This window comes from Sebastes fasciatus, chromosome 14 (assembly GCF_043250625.1).
Source record: "Sebastes fasciatus isolate fSebFas1 chromosome 14, fSebFas1.pri, whole genome shotgun sequence".
Classification (NCBI taxonomy): Eukaryota; Metazoa; Chordata; class Actinopteri; order Perciformes; family Sebastidae; genus Sebastes; species Sebastes fasciatus.
The window spans coordinates 12,874,867-12,890,744 of record NC_133808.1 but is presented as its reverse complement, the minus strand read 5'-3'; the positions used below and the strand labels follow the sequence as shown (position 1 = coordinate 12,890,744).

At 42.7% G+C, this 15,878-nt stretch overlaps 1 protein-coding gene across 1 annotated transcript in view; it reads left to right on the top strand.

Moving 5' to 3' along the window:
• Positions 1-1,179: 1,179 nt before the first annotated feature.
• Positions 1,180-15,878, top strand: part of st6gal2a (ST6 beta-galactosamide alpha-2,6-sialyltranferase 2a) — a 53,244-nt gene continuing 38,545 nt past the window's right edge. Inside the window, exon 1 of the mRNA XM_074658907.1 lies at positions 1,180-1,443. The gene's annotated coding sequence lies outside the window, so the exon portion shown is untranslated. The remainder of the gene's footprint in view (positions 1,444-15,878) is intronic.

Genomic DNA, 15,878 nt, shown 5'->3' with positions numbered 1-15,878 from the left:
CTGTTCACAATTCATAGACATACAGTATGGTATTCAACCAGCGACATGAAGGGCTCGCAAGTAGAAACTCCTTCGTTGTTGCTCTGGCTCTATCTATTTGGCTTGGAGAGGAGGTTGTGTTGCTCTGGCTCCATCTATTTGGCGTTGAGAGGAGGTTGTGTTGCTCTGGCTCTATCTGTTTGGCGTGGAGAGGAGGTTGTGTTGCTCTGGCTTTATCTATTTGACGTGGAGAGGAGGTTGTGTTGCTCTGGCTCTATCTATTTGGCGTGGAGAGGAGGTTGTGTTGCTCTGGCTCCATCTATTTGGCAGGGAGAGGAGGTCATGCTGCTCTGGCTCCATCTACTTGGCGTGGAGAGGAGGTTGTGCTGCTCTGGCTCTATCTATTTGGCGTGGAGAGGAGGTTGTGCTGCTCTGGCTCTATCTGTTTGGCGTGGAGAGGAGGTTGTGTTGCTCTGGCTCTATCTATTTGGCGTGGAGAGGAGGTTGTGCTGCTCTGGCTCCATCTACTTGGCGTGGAGAGGAGGTTGTGTTGCTCTGGCTTTATCTATTTGGCGTGGAGAGGAGGTTGTGTTGCTCTGGCTCCATCTATTTGGCGTTGAGAGCAGCTTGTGTTGCTCTGGCTCTATCTGTTTGGCTATGCTGGGAAGCTGCTTGACATCCTCCTGAATCCATTTTCTCATATTATTATGTATCATTTTTTGTCATATGGATTGTCTATGTTGTGTTTTCATTATGTTGTTACTCTGTACACACAACATCTATTGCACGTCTGTCCATTCTGGAAGAGGCATCCCTCCTCTATTGCTCTTCCTGAGGTTTCTTCCATTTTTTATTTTTTCCCTGTTAAAAGGGGGAAGTTTTTCCTTATCCGATGAGAGGGTCGCACTGTAAAGGACAGAGGGTGTCATACAGCTTGTAAAGCCCTCTGAGGCAAATTTGTGAATTTGGGTTATACAAGTAAAATTGACTGACTGAACTGTTTGGAAATGATCAGATTTATGAAAAAATATGTCTTCCTTCCTCTTTTCCTTCCCTGTCTGCTGCTGTTGCTGCTGCTGCAGCCAGGAAGGTATCAAATTCAATATCAATACACCTTCCCTTTCTCCCTTCCTTCCTTCCTTCCTCCCTTCCTCCCTTATTTCCTCCCTTATATCCTTCCCTCCAGGCCAAGAAGCCATACAGAACCAGCCCTGACTCCGCCCCATACTCACTGGATGTGGATGCTAGAAAAAGGCCAGCAGCGGAGTGACAGAGAACACAGCCTCTCCGCGTAGTACAGTGGATATCTCTCCTCTCCTCTCTGTGTGAACGGAGAGCAAGAGGCGAGCCAAACCGAGCCGCATGCTTGCTGTGCAACAAGGCGAACAGAGAGGCAAAATGGACCGGCGGACAGCAGCGGTAGCAGCAGCAGCAGCATCCAGTGAGGACCGACTCAGTTTTTAGGTAAGGCTTTGTTCGCTCTCCGCAGCATTTCCATACAGATCTGCATTTGCTGCTTCAGCGCGTTTTTGTTGCAGGACACGGAGCAAGCACAGCGGGAAGATGTGCATGCACGATGTTTGCTTAAAACCATTCAATATTTAGGGATTTTTCTCAGATCAGATGTAGAGAGAAAAGCCTTTTGTGTGTCTGCGTTTACTTCACCCTGATCACGCTCGGTGATGATCACAGGAAAGCTCATTTAACTGCAGCTCATTTAGGCTCTTTAAGGTTCACAACTGGTTTAATAAACATTATAGGAGCGTAATTGAGACATGCAGCAAGCAGAGTTCAATGTGCATCAATTTAATGACGCTCATCTGGATGGTGCCATTGAGTCCTATTTAAGAAAATGGGGTTTGTCCACACTGAAGAGTTCATTCACAGCTCCCACAGTGAAGACAGGCCCTCCTGCACGCTGCTCTCCAACTTGAGGAGAAGATGCAGAGGTTTATTGTTCCCTTGACACTCAGCTTTTTGTTCAACATCTTCACTCCATACCAAACAGGAAACCCCAGGCCAAGAGAAGAGCTCCAGGGGGAAGGAAATGACACATGAGGGCACCATCATGTGTCATTTTCAAACCCACTGATTTCCTACATTGATATCTGATAAGGGAACTTGCATGCACTAGTCTTTTTGTGCATGAAATAATCAAAAAGTGCATTTTAGGATCTCATAATCACAGCTGCAGCACTTCTCAACTGTGGCAGGCGTTTTGTTTGGAGTGATTTAATTAGTGACAAACCAGATAACATCTCAGCTTTCTGACCAAGTGCTTTAAATTAAACACAAAAACGCTGTGTTCTGCAATTGCCCTTCACATCACCCTGATTGAGGGCCGTGAAAGCATTTAAAAGCAGAGGGAAACATACAAGTGTCAAAGGCAATTAAGTGTTGTCTTTTGTGTTTTGTGGGGGGTTTGGGGCGTGTTGCCTTTTGAGGTGCAAGTTGTCTGATATCAGCAACAGGAAACAACAATCTGAGCTGTGGAGACTTATCTCAATGTCACCCCAAACACTTCAGCACATCACCTTCAGGAACAGCGGCAGAAGTCGAGAGTCGACTGAAACTCATTACAATAAGCACACACACACACTCACACACACTCACACTTCACTGTAGTCCACTGGAATCAAAGGCACCAGTCTGTCCTTTGTAATTTCCTCCTGTGCAGCAAAAACAGCACGGGGAAGAAAATCCAAAGCCTCCCTCCAGGTTAGAGTGACATTGCATCAGAAAAGTGTCATTTTGTTTGTGTGTGCAGCTGCTGAATAATTATGTGCACTCTGTTTTTCAAAGCTTTTGAGAGGTTGTGACAAGGACAGAATTTAGTGGACAGCCACCAGAGCACAGCTGCAAGGACACACATTATATAAAACTAAAGCTAAATAATTTATCTTTTCTTTGCCAGGACTTTTTCTTTTGAACTATAGACGTTTCCACCCATTCTCTTACGATGCATTATGAATGTGCTAATGGATACCTGATAAATGCACACATACCCAACGACAATGTGTGAAAGAGTTGTGAGACTCGCAGAACATCTGCATTATTGCTTTTACACAAAACATGTAATTAGCGCTAGGTCTGCTACATACTGGCTGGCACCTCTTTGTCTCTGCAGCTGGATATTTATTGTGTCAAATGGGGCGGCTTCCCTGTGCGTGTGCAGACAGAGTACAGGTGTGTAGGAGAACGGCTTTCTTTGTATGCACTCACAATGTGCCACTTTCATCCTACAATGACGAACCACCACACAGCAGACCCGCGGCCATTTCCCACACCAACCCTATTTTGTCACGTTTTTCTGCCAAATATATCAATCTATAGCTCCACTATACTGGCATTTTGCACGGCAGGTTGTGGTTTTCAGTATTATCGCATAAAGTTAAGGTTTTTTTCAGAAAATTAAAGGGAAAAGAGGAGGTTGAACATTTCAAGCCCCCACAAATTTCTATTTATTTTGACCTACAAGGTCTTTGTCAGATCAATCTCAGACCCCATCGGCTATGGGTCTGATGACGGATAAGTCTTTGGGAGCAAGGGGCTATATTTCTGGGGTTCCGGTGTAGCCAGCGGATATCCGGGCCAAGACTTCCTCTTTCGTGCGCTACTCATTGTTTACAGTACGATCAGCAAATTCAGACGCAAGACTGGAGTTGGAGTTGAGGGACGACGTGTACGGCCGGATTGTTTCATAAGTAGCCAGCTTACAAGCTAATTTAAAACCATCATACACATGACCATTGACGATTTGTTTAACAATTTAGCCACAAATTCACAGACTGACCATACACAGTCCAGCCATGTACTCGGTTTTGTACTCGGAGTCTTGTTTTTTATAAGCTACAAAATGGCAGAGAGAAAGTGCTGCTGTTCTAAAAATACCAATTGATGAAATGCATAATTGCTGTCAGTGATGACCCAGTAACGGAGGTAACTAGTTAGTCAGAGATTGACTGCTCTGATTAGCATCGCACCACAGGAAGTCGGAGAGAGGAATAGTGTGCAGTGAGCGATATTCTCAGTGTAGATTAACAGTTTAGCATGAATCCCAGTGAGGTGTATTAATTGAATTCTTTTGTTCACATTACTCAAATCGATATTGAACAAAAGAAAAACATAATGGAATCGTCAGGTCTTTTGTGATAATGTGTTAGTGTTTATGGGTTGAGTGTGTGAGGCTGATTGACCTTACAGCATTGAGAGGAAAAATGGAAAACGGATTCCAGGACAGAAAAGAAAGGAGTTATGCTTCAAGGACACATTTCTTTACTGTCCGCACTTAGACTGTAAAGGGATACAGACTTTCTGTCTCCGAAAGACAATGTGCAACGGTTGATCATCTCACCAGCAGCAGAGTGAAGAATCTTTTTAATATGGCACCATTGCAGAACAGTCTCATTGATTTTAACCATAATATTGCCTGTCATGAGAATGAGGTTAGAAACTGTCAACTTAAAATGAGAAGGTTTTAAATGTCTTATTTAAAATCATTCATATTAATGGGAAAAAATGGGGGTTAAATATGTTTATGCTTATTGTAATGACTAATAATTCATATTTTTATCTCCACATGGGGGCAGTGGATGTAAGCTTTAAAGCCATTTCTCACCAGTGCAACGTAAAAATGTGGTGCAGAATCCGGATTCTAATTTTCCGTATTGACAACTATGCACACCGGGTCCGGTGCGAATTATCCATGTTGCCGTGTTCCATTTTCGTCAATGAGGCCCAATGAGTTTCTTCCAAAATCAGCATCCGTTTTATTTGCCCAGTACATACATACATACATACATACATGCATACATACATACATACATACATACATACATACATACAAGGAATTTAACTCCACTCTACACAACGAAAACCTATCCAGACAGATAATGTCTAATGTTAACCACACAATACATAAACTAATCTGACCCCAAATGTGATGCTAACATGATGTGATGCTAACGTTAGCTGTTGTGGCTGCATATCGGCTACATTACCATCTTCATCGTATCCCAGATGCTGGATGATCTCAAGCCATATATTGTCCTTTATTTGGTTGTTGAGGTAGTAGTGTTTGTTGTGTATTATTGGGTTGTTGTGTTGAGAAGGGGATGGCCCTTTGTTATTCCGAAACACCAATAGTCTGAAAAATGTCCAATTGGACCGGAATAAAAAAGCCCATTTGTCTGACAGTCCGTTACCCCGAAACCCACGCCCATTGTTCCAAAGCCCCGATAATACAAACTGTCCCTGCAACAAACAGAAGCACGTGGCTAATTGTTATTCAGAATGACAACGATGTTTTTTATGACAGTAGTTTGGAAAAAAGGATTTCATTGATCAAAGATATTTGTAAAAATCTATGTCCGTTCGAATATTTTTCCCCCGCACGAATGTTCGGCAGGGTTGTGCAAGCATTCATAAACCCCCCCCCCAAATCAGTTTTTATACATTTTTGTGCAAATTTTTCGGACGAAAATCCGTGCTTGGTGTGCTTTTTAGGTAGATATCGCGAACTTGTTAGCAAACAATTACTTACACTTCCCGAAGTTACGGAGCAACATCGTCATTTCTTTCTGGTCACCAATATTCACTCTCTTTTAGCTTTTGTTTTTGGTCTCTACCAATTCCCGAGGGAAATATCTGTCTCTTTCACTAAACATAAAATAATGATATCCTCATCTTACTCGCATCTTCTCATGAAACGGCAAGGCCAAAGTTTTAGGTTGACACTATAGCTTCTTTTTAGTTACCCTTAAAATTGTCAGCCGAAGCTAGAGTTTCATTTTTATCGGTTCCAGGCTGTATATGTGGAGATAAGGTATAGAGGAGTGGAAGGCAGGGCACTCTGGGAAAGGTGGAGGTGTAATTTCAGATGCGCGCTGACCGACCAGAGCAGCAGTTATCTGAGCTCAGCCTTCAAAAGCGGCAACGCTGGAGTCATCAAGACCAGCTGTGCCCCTCACTCCTGGCTGAGTGTGCGAGCGCTCGGAGGACAGGACTCTCCATGAGAAACACATGGACGTCCAGGGCTATTAGCCGTCTTCACGAGATTGTAAACTTCCTGAGAGGAGTTGTTTAGGCGCTCGTTTCTGTGTGTTTGATGTACAGTGCTCTACTCCTTATATCGGCGACATGGGAAGGTTTGAGCAGCTTATTGTGGCGTAGCTTTCATAGTTGCACTATAAATCTCTGATAGGCTGCTAATCTCAGTCTGTGTTTAGAAGCAAGTGTCCAGAGTTCAGGCAGATTATAGAAAGGTTAAGCTGTCTGAAAATGGCTGTAGAGCTGTAGATTAGTGGGCTTGTTCTCTGCGCAGTCAAACATGATTTTCTCCACAAATACAAGCGTGTGCAACCCTGATATGAACAAATCCTGTCAGCATCTTTTTTCAATCCTTAGCGTATGTGTTAACCTGTAAGATTTGCCCTTATTTTGCATTATGGACCAGAGAAATGTTGTTGATTTTAGCTCTTGGAGTAACAGCAGCTTCCTGTGCCTCCTTTTTCCAAACATGGATGAGCAGTAGTGGTGCAACGATTCATCTAGTACATCGATGTATCGATTAATATTCCTACGATCCAACTACATTGATAGGTACTCGGCAAGTTGTCCTTCACGGGGGGACGTATAGTGATCTAAAATTGATTTGCAAGGTAAATAATCTATTGTATTGATACTAAGAATTTGCTTGTATTTAAGCACGACTTTTTAGCACTTTTACTCCGGTTCACTCTTCCTGTGTATGACATCATCGACATGCACCCGCAGCGCCAATCTCTGAAAGACATACAACAAAACAAAGCATGGCTGATGGCGGGGAAGAGCCAGACGAGTGAGATTTTCTAGCCGTGTTCGAGGTCCAGCGTGTGGAAACATTTTGGCTCTTGCATAAAGGGAGATGTATTTGATAAATCGCTCGCTGTTTGCAGAATATGCAAAGGCCAGATAAAATACAACGGCAACACAACTAATCTTTCCACGCAGCTACTAAGAGGCCATGAGATTGTTAAACACCGAACACCCAGGTGACTCTAGCAGCGTTCCTGCAGCAGCGACAGCCACAGCCAGCTCTGCAAAAGCCTCACCAACATTTTTGGTAAGAAATTAGACCAAAATTCACCTCCGCCTAAAGACATATATTTGCCATTAATTGTTGTGTTTACTTGTTTATATCCATAATAAATTTCTCCCTGATTCCCTTAAAAGAAAAACTGAGGAATCCTGACCTGCACTGTCTGGTATCCAGGTATTTACAATGACACACAGACTGAATTTTTGGCCAACAAAAGTTACCGTGTCGATTTCAAGTCATTGCGTCATATCAAATTGCATCGCTCTAGATGAGCCAAATATCGTCCTTGAATTGAATTGGAACCATGGAAAGTGATAGGTATTGTATCGTAAAAACGTATCGTTACACCCCTACTGAGAAGGCAATTCAAACTCTGATGAATCTCTTCCTAGTTCAGAAACAAACAGAGTGAGGGTCACTGTAGGTGTTTAGAGCGTGACTAGTCATACAGTCTGGTGGTACAAGCATTGTTACGTCCATTCAGCCTCAACAAGTAAGGGAACAGACAGTGAAAGGGGAACTTTAAGTGGACTTTCTCCACTTTCTCACATCAAACGCTTGCCTGCTGTGGGCGTCAGCGCTCCCAGCTGTATTTATGGTGAGGTGTAGGGCTGCATTTCCTTCATAAGACCTTGCTGTTGGCAGGCTGTATTGGAGCGGGCTCTGTGCACCGTGAAAGCCTGTCATCAGAACCGCTGCCCTGTGTGATTTATCAGAATAGGATGTGCTTAGAAGGTCAGGATGATTCAACTCTTCCCGGCTCCGTGTTTTCATCACGTCCTTTTCTTCTCGGAGGTTACTTTGTGACTTGTGAAGTGCTTTAAGTACAGTGTTGTTAGACTGAAACTTTTAAAGTCTGCCTCCTGCTTAGACATTGAACAGCCCGTGGATGTCTGATGGCTGATGACTTTCTCTTGTCCGTTACTCACTCGGAATGAGTCAGAGACTCTCGAGGGCTGTGTCAGGCTGCTGGTTTTAAATGAAACGCGTCCTCTGCTCCTCTGTAATTACAAGGCGCATGAACACTTCACATGGTGCTCTGATAGAAAGAGTGGGGCTAATTGGTAGTGCAGAGACCTTGTCCAGGTGTGTGTGTGTGTGTCACTGTGTCCAGGTGTCAGCTCAGTATTATGGATGTCTGCACTGCTCTCTGCAGAACAAGGGCTCATTGTGTGCACATAGATGCAGCATGTAGACCCCATCGTATCCTCTCCGTGCTGTGGATCAGGTGTGAATTTTCTACAGCAGATGGACTGTGACAGGTGTGTGTTAGAGAGACTTCCGCCTCCCCGCACCTCTCGGCCATTATTGGGTGTAGTCGCTTCTTCAGAGCAAGATTAATGAGTGTCTAAGCACGCCTTTGCAAAAGTAGACATTTTTGGTCTGCTGATATAATCGGTGCTGTGGTTGAAGGAGGATAGCGGGGACAGGACAGAGCTAATCTGCCTCAGCGGGATCAGTCTTTAATGGAGTTAGTACTTTCTGCTCTGACCTTGCTGGACCTGGTATTGCAACAGCACGAAGCCATGCCTCGAAGCCATGCCTCATTATTCCTCTACCGCCAAGACAGAATCAGGATGAAAGATGCCTCGTTTTTCTTTTGATCATTTCACAATATCAAGACCATGATTTGATCTTTTGCTGTTTCTGTTTGTATGTATCACATGGAGGGGAGCATATAAACGTATATATTTTCTCCTTTTACCATGGAGGCAGTGCAGCCAAGGAGAGGGAAACACTCTGATTGACACACATTACTGAAAAGCTGATGTGTGACAGTTTTAAGGTGAACTAGTGGGCTACTCTTGAAACTGCCTCACCTATCTAACATCAGATGCACCTATAACCAAAGAAATCCTTGCTTCAAGGAACAAACTTCAAGCAGCCCTTCAAGCTGAAATTCTTAGTCGACTAACTTTTGTTTAATTTTGTCAACTAATTGATTACTTCCCTCCACAAAGAATCTCACAAAAGCACAACTTTAAATCTTGTTTCTACCAGATATGCCCACAACTTTATTGGAAATGAGTCATTCAGCATGAAAAACCAACTAATCGACTAAAGAAATCTTAGTCGACCAAGACCAAAACGACCGATTAGTTGACTAAGAGGGGGCAACCCTAGTTTCGATTCACTCCTGCCACTCATCAACCTAGCTTCTAGTAGGCTGCTTTTTTGAGCAGAAATGCTTGGTTAAACCCATTGTACGCTACCTGCTCACCACCAAAACCGGAGATGGACACAGTTAGTGACTAAATATTTCCCTCAAGAGTTGGTAAAGACGGAGCTAAAAGGGGAAAGATTGGATTTGTGTCAGGTGGACACAAACACGACTTTAAATGAATCATAATGAGGCTTTCTGTCTGACTTTATAAGGTGATAATATGTCAATGTGCTTACAGTTTGTGGCAAAACAAAAATCCATTTCAGCTGACTTAAAGCTTTGATAATACCAATTCTAACTTTTTATTAGTGCATTTTACGTAAAATATTTCAGTATGTAATCACATGATTTTGATTTAGGACTATAGACCGATAAAGTGCCCATGCCAAATATTAACTTATGGCAGATATATCAGTACATATAAGCCAATAGGTAACTAGAAATTGCTGTACAGAAAAGCCAGAGATATGCGTAAAGATGTCTCCAGACAGCGAGCAGGTTGCCGCCGCCATCTGGCAATGCCGGTCTTCTCTATTTTGAATTGGTGGCTGCTGTGAAAAAGAATTTAGGTGGTATAAAGCAATGTCACAATTACACGGTTACAAAGAGCACTGAGTTTGAGTTTGTTTTTGAATTGTAAAAGGTCCTGCTCAGTACACATTATGGCAACACATGTGTTATGTGCATGTGTTCCAGTGATTCCCCCTGCTCCTCTCTGTGCTGTGAGGGCAGCTATGATCGGTGTGTGTCTGTGATTTGACAAGAGCAGCACTGAGCCACAGTCGGCAGACAGGAAGACTGCATTCATTCAAAATCCGGCAACTTGGCACCTTCCCGCAGGGCTGTTCGGAGTTAGTTGTGTGTTTTAGAACGTAACTGCTGGGAAATAATCTGAAAATAACGCTTTATTTCTCCGATTTGCTGCTTTGTTCCCACCAACGCCGCTCTCTATCTTCAGTCACTCTATGGCTTGCTCGACCATCGTTGCTCTCTCTCTCTCTCCTTCTCAGCTTGTTGAGCTTTGGCCATCTTTAAATGCGGGGTGTTTACAAACAGGAACCGACAACAGTTACTCTTCAGTCAGTTAAAGGTATGATAAGTATCTGCATCATATATCAAAATGCCACAGGCTACCTTTTCTAGTGAACAAGCGAGAAGGACAAACCATGTTTATGATTCATTCTTGAGAGCAGTGCCATCATGCTGGTGGAGAGTAACACTCACACACATTCAAGTCCCTGCAAGTTGATTTATAGTCAGGCAAAACTAGGCATGCCTGGCTGTAAAAAACAACAACAAAGAAAACAAGTGGCTGGCTCTGTGTCTCCTTTTGGCCTCCTTACATATGAGAAGGAACTGAAATGTAACCTTCTGCTTCATTGTATTTGTTGCTAAAGATGTGCTATACTTTAGGTTTCAAAGCCGGTCTGTACTTAGCTGTGCAGTGTGCATCTGTATGCGTGCGTGCAGCCATGCGATTGCATGCTCTAGTGTATGTGATTGGCAGGCAGCTGGATGGCTGGAATGAGCTGTATCGCCTGCAGTGTGTTCTCAGCTCCACATGCTAGGTGCCAGCGGTGAGGAGCTGGTTGATCTACTGCTGGTAGTAAGTCACATTTCCACACAAAGACTGGCAGGCTTTGCCACAGTACGGTAACGACACACATGAACGTTTCCTCACAGGATCAGAGATGCGGCAGTGAATGCAATATTAATTCTGTTCTTTGCGTGGGTATGGCGTAACGTTAAAATGACTGACTTTAGAGCAAACACACATAGACACAGATACAGTCAGCTGAGCGGTGCCTGCACTTACATCTGCATGCACAGCACCACAGTTAAATGTAGGTCACAGAATAAGGCAGATGTGGGGGGGAATGAAAGAAGGTGAGCAGTGGAAGTGAAGGGAGGAGGAAGCCTTTCATTATGTCATCATGCTGGAGCAGCGGCAGGATTAGCAGGATATATAGGGAGAGTTTAACCTCTGACATTTGTGCTTTGGCCTTGAAAGTGAAAAGTAATAATTCTTCCATCAGGGAAAACTTAGACCCTATATTTAAACACGGATGCTGTATATCATCAGGCCTGTCTTGTCCTCCCTCTCCTCTCCTCTGGCCTGGAAAGTATGCTACAGAATGAGCAAACACGTGAAACACAGAGGAAGTTGGATAAAACAGTTCTACTCGATTTGTAGCGCTTTAGCTTTGGCATTGTCCTGTCTTCAGTTGCTCATTTATGTAGGCTTAGGTAGCCAGCCAGTCCGTCTACAGGCTATTCTTAACAGCTGCACTTTGGGGTTTCAAGATGTGATGAAGTGCAGCGGACCCTTCGGAGAGCTCGGACGCTGGCAGTATAATTACACGGGGTGAAGTCTGATGTCCTATTCGGTAATAACCTCATTGCCTCCTGAGGCTAAAGCAGGGAGGACCTGTAGCAGGAGGGTTCATTAAGGGAGGAGAGGCTCGGTTCATTTAGTCTGTGCATATGTAACTTCTTTGTAGCTCAATTTCCTCACTACAGTTCAAGACTGAAGAAGGTTCTGATGTCCCCGTTTCAGTCCGTCTTTGTCTGCAGTGTCTAATTTCTCATCTGATCTGCAACCGCACAAATTATCATCATCTCTATGTGACTTGAGAAAGCACAGCGGTGTATGCGGTACAGTGAAATATTAGGCCTTGTATTGGCTGAGTTTGGACGTTTCATATTACCGCGGCCCCTAAAAATGGTACAAGATCAATACCAGTGTAAGTGCCTCTGCGTTAATGACAGTTTTGTAACTGGAAGACCATTTGAGACAAATTATTTCTAGGATTAAATTGCAGACGGCAATTTCTTTTATCCAATGCAGCCCAAACGTGTGAGGCACATTGAGTTTTGACTTGCTCCATAAGTCAAAGTTTAGTGTGTAGGAAGGGTGTTGATCAGATGGTTAATTTACATCGGTGTGATCTCGGTCACATATGCATAGCAGTGAGATTAATCACGTTTTAGCTTCACAAATTTACACCTTGTCGTCTTGCCTTGGGATTAATTCATGATTTCTTCCGTGCATACAACAGCTATACAGCCTGTTAGAATAAAGATTTAGTCAAACTCTGTTCAGGAAAGTTAAAGTTGGATTGTGGAGCGGAGCAGCAGATGAGTTTGTGGCCAGTGTGGAATCAAACAGACAGTACAGTCCTCTATTTTGAACTGGATTATATAAAGGAAAAGGTAACGCCTGCACACTACTCCATGCCACAGTATTTTTATTGACTACGTTTCAATCCTGCTTGGATCATCGTCGGGTCAAAGTGTTTGTTTTTCGTTACCTTAGAATGAGTTGTTTATATCTACATTGGGAGCAGGTCCTCTTTACAGAGTCCGCCATGTTGCACTGCTATGTTTCAATAGTAGCCCACAATGGACAAAACAAACTCTTAACTTTTCCTGCTTTGGCCGGAGTCGATAACGTTACTCGCTGCCGTTGCCGCCGCTCTCTCTCTCTCTTGCTTCACCACTCACTTCCCACGTACACACACACACACACTCTAAGCACTGACTGCTCCAAATGATCTACACTACTCTAAAAACAAATTTTCTAGAGAGGGCCTTTTGCGTTTTTCGCGTCCTGCACCATAGTTCTCCGACACGCTTGGCACATGGGAGAGACTTTAGTTGGTTGCAAAATGCAACCGCACCGCTATATACCGCCAGATCCTACACACTGCTCCTTTAAGAGTTCAGTGTGCTTGAAACTAACGAAGTCGTACGAAGGCGGGGTGAAAAGCCTGCCGTCGTAGCCTCATCTTAACTGTATCACACTGTCCAGCTCCATCAACTATGTAAAAGCAATGCTTCGAAAACTGGGAAATGAACTACTTCGTTTTTATGTGCACGTGTCGCATGATCATGAGGTTAACAGCAGGAATATGGTGTTTTCCAAAGTAATCCACCAGGAATGCGTTTGCATTGATTTGATTGACCAATGCAGCGCCTTGCTGGATGACATCCCGTTGGGTCGCAGCAGAAGCTGAGCCAGGTTGAACTTTGCCAGAGCCAAAGTGTTGGCACCCCCGCTGCTCCGACAGACTGGCTCAGTTCAAATGAATGAAAGGGATGTGACGTGCTACTGCCGGTCTGAATGCGGCCTCATGCTCTGAGAGTACGATTTTTGTGTTGTGGTAACCCAGAAAACACTCAAAGTCATAAATAGCTCTGGGCCCCAGTAGTGGAGGTGCATACACGCAGCACCCACTTCTATTTCAAACTACTGCCTGTCTAAATGTGTTTCCCTCATGTAATACCTTACTGGAAAAATCTGTTTTCCATACATGGAGCACATACTGTATTTGCATTTATTTCATGTTCTGCTCACATAATCCTGGGAAACTTGGCCTGGAATTTTAGACCACAAATCACTAATTAATTCGGAAATCTAAAATATCTCATGACCGTGCAGTTCATGTTTCTTTCTGTCTGTCCACAAACGCTTAGTGGACCTCGTCCTGTTGCCTTTTTTTAACCTCACAGTGAGGTATTAGTTTGTAGCTGCTTGAACGGCTGCGAGGTGAACATTAAAGTAAAACAACTTTCTTTTTTGAGATGGAGAACAAGTCCACCCTTGTGGGTTCAATATTTGATGAGGAACAAACCCTTTGGTCAGTGTTTTATTTGAGATAACGTGCACACTTGCATTGTATTGTCCTGCAGTGTGCAGAAAAGAGAAGGACAGCATGTTCTCTTGCAGAGCTGAATACCTCAGTCATCCGCTGTCTTCTTTTGTATTGTTCCCTCTTTGTCTTTTGATGTGTTGAACACCACAGATTATTTTCCATTAGCCTAATCAGACTCTTCCCACTCATTGTGAATTAACATCTATTCTGTGCTTACAGACAGGAGAGCATTGAGAACATGTTCCTGTGAACCAACCTCACAGCATTTACTTTGTTTTTCCTGTAAAGTTCATGTGGCCTTTACTGAGGTCAGAACCTCTACTCCCTACAGAAACTTCTGCTGCTTCTTATTTGAGAAATATCTCAAGCTGGCTGTGATTAAAATACCCGTAACACGGCATCTCCACCCTGGTGGTTCCCTAGCAGGCTGTAGTAAAGTGGACTGAACAATTTTCAGTGAGATGCTGTGCGCCTGTATTCCCTCCAGGGCCGTCCAAGCACTTACCTGGCAGTCAGATAGTGGAGTTCAGTTCAGTCATCTCTGGCGATGCCTGGACTGTAGACGCATTGAGAATATTACAGCAGACAGCAGCAGGGCATGCTGGGACTCAACGAATGTGGTTACATGAAAAATTAAATATATCTATAAATATAGTCTCTATATTTTACTCTTCTGGTTCTATTGTGCTTTTAGCAGAGTTTGGCTGCCCTGAGTCATTATATCATGTAGGGGTGGGACGATCGGCTATCTCCCGATTTGTTACTATACGATACTTGAGTGCCGATTCGATATGTATTGCGATTTTTATGTATTGCGATTCTAAAAGTAATTAGATATTCTGATTTATTGCGATTTGTTAACTTTTTTAACACTAGACCATGGGGAAAAGTTGAATCATACACTTCTAGGGACTTTTACTTTGGAAAATATCTAAATTTATACATTAAAATGTTTGATTTTCAGCATGTATGTAGTCAGAAAACTCCTGAGGTCAAATATATTGGTGATTGTCAGGAATCATTTATTAATATCATTATTTTATTAACCCCAAAATAAAAGAATAAAGACATTTCCCTCACAAATTAGTGGTATTTTCTTTTTAATTTATAAAAGACATGTAATGTTTTATACTTCTGGTGAATATAATCCAATCAATCTTATTTCCATATATGTATTTTATATATACAGTTCTCTTTGTTAACACCTTATTTTGAAAACCGGACGTAGTCACTTGTGTACTTCCGCTAACTTCGCAAAGTCAGTCCGTTGTTGAATATTTCTAAAGTAATATAGATGCCTGCAGGTTGTTGAATGCAACTTTGCATTAAAACAGTAATAAGTTAATTTGTCCGTTTGTGCGTCTTACATGTTTTTTTTTATTTCTTGATGAAAAATGGAATATGTTTTCGAAGGTTACTTTTTATTTAATTTTACTCTCCTTTTTGCCGTGCAAATGTCAAACAAATAAAATGTCAAATTTTTCATCAGTTTTCTTCAACAAAATTAAAACTGGTTTAAACCAATAAATACTGAGAGGAATTTGCATCGGCCTGCTGTTGTTATATGCTGACTGACAAGACAGATGGAGACGTGTAAGATTATGTTATTGTCTAGTTAAGATCGAATGTGTTGCAGCAGGTTAAATATTTGAATCCAAAATACTTAAAATGGATGATGGATAAAACATAAAATGTTTCCACCTACAAGCAGCAAAGTCTAAAGGTCACATGATGAAACAGTTATATCAGTTCACTATTGTTATAGTTGTCTACCAATCTACAAAGTAGAACACGTACAAATACCACACACCATGCAGGAAATCCTTTATGCTCTCAGATGTTGCCAGATTTATCGTGAAGGTTTTTAACTTCAGTTCTTGTTGAAACTGTTTTAGAGAGGTTGTCATTTTGGTGTATGTAGTTTGTGGGGCTCTTTAATTGTATTGCGTTATACTGAGAGGTGTTTCTAATATTTTGTCCTCCGTCTTTATAACAGTGAGGG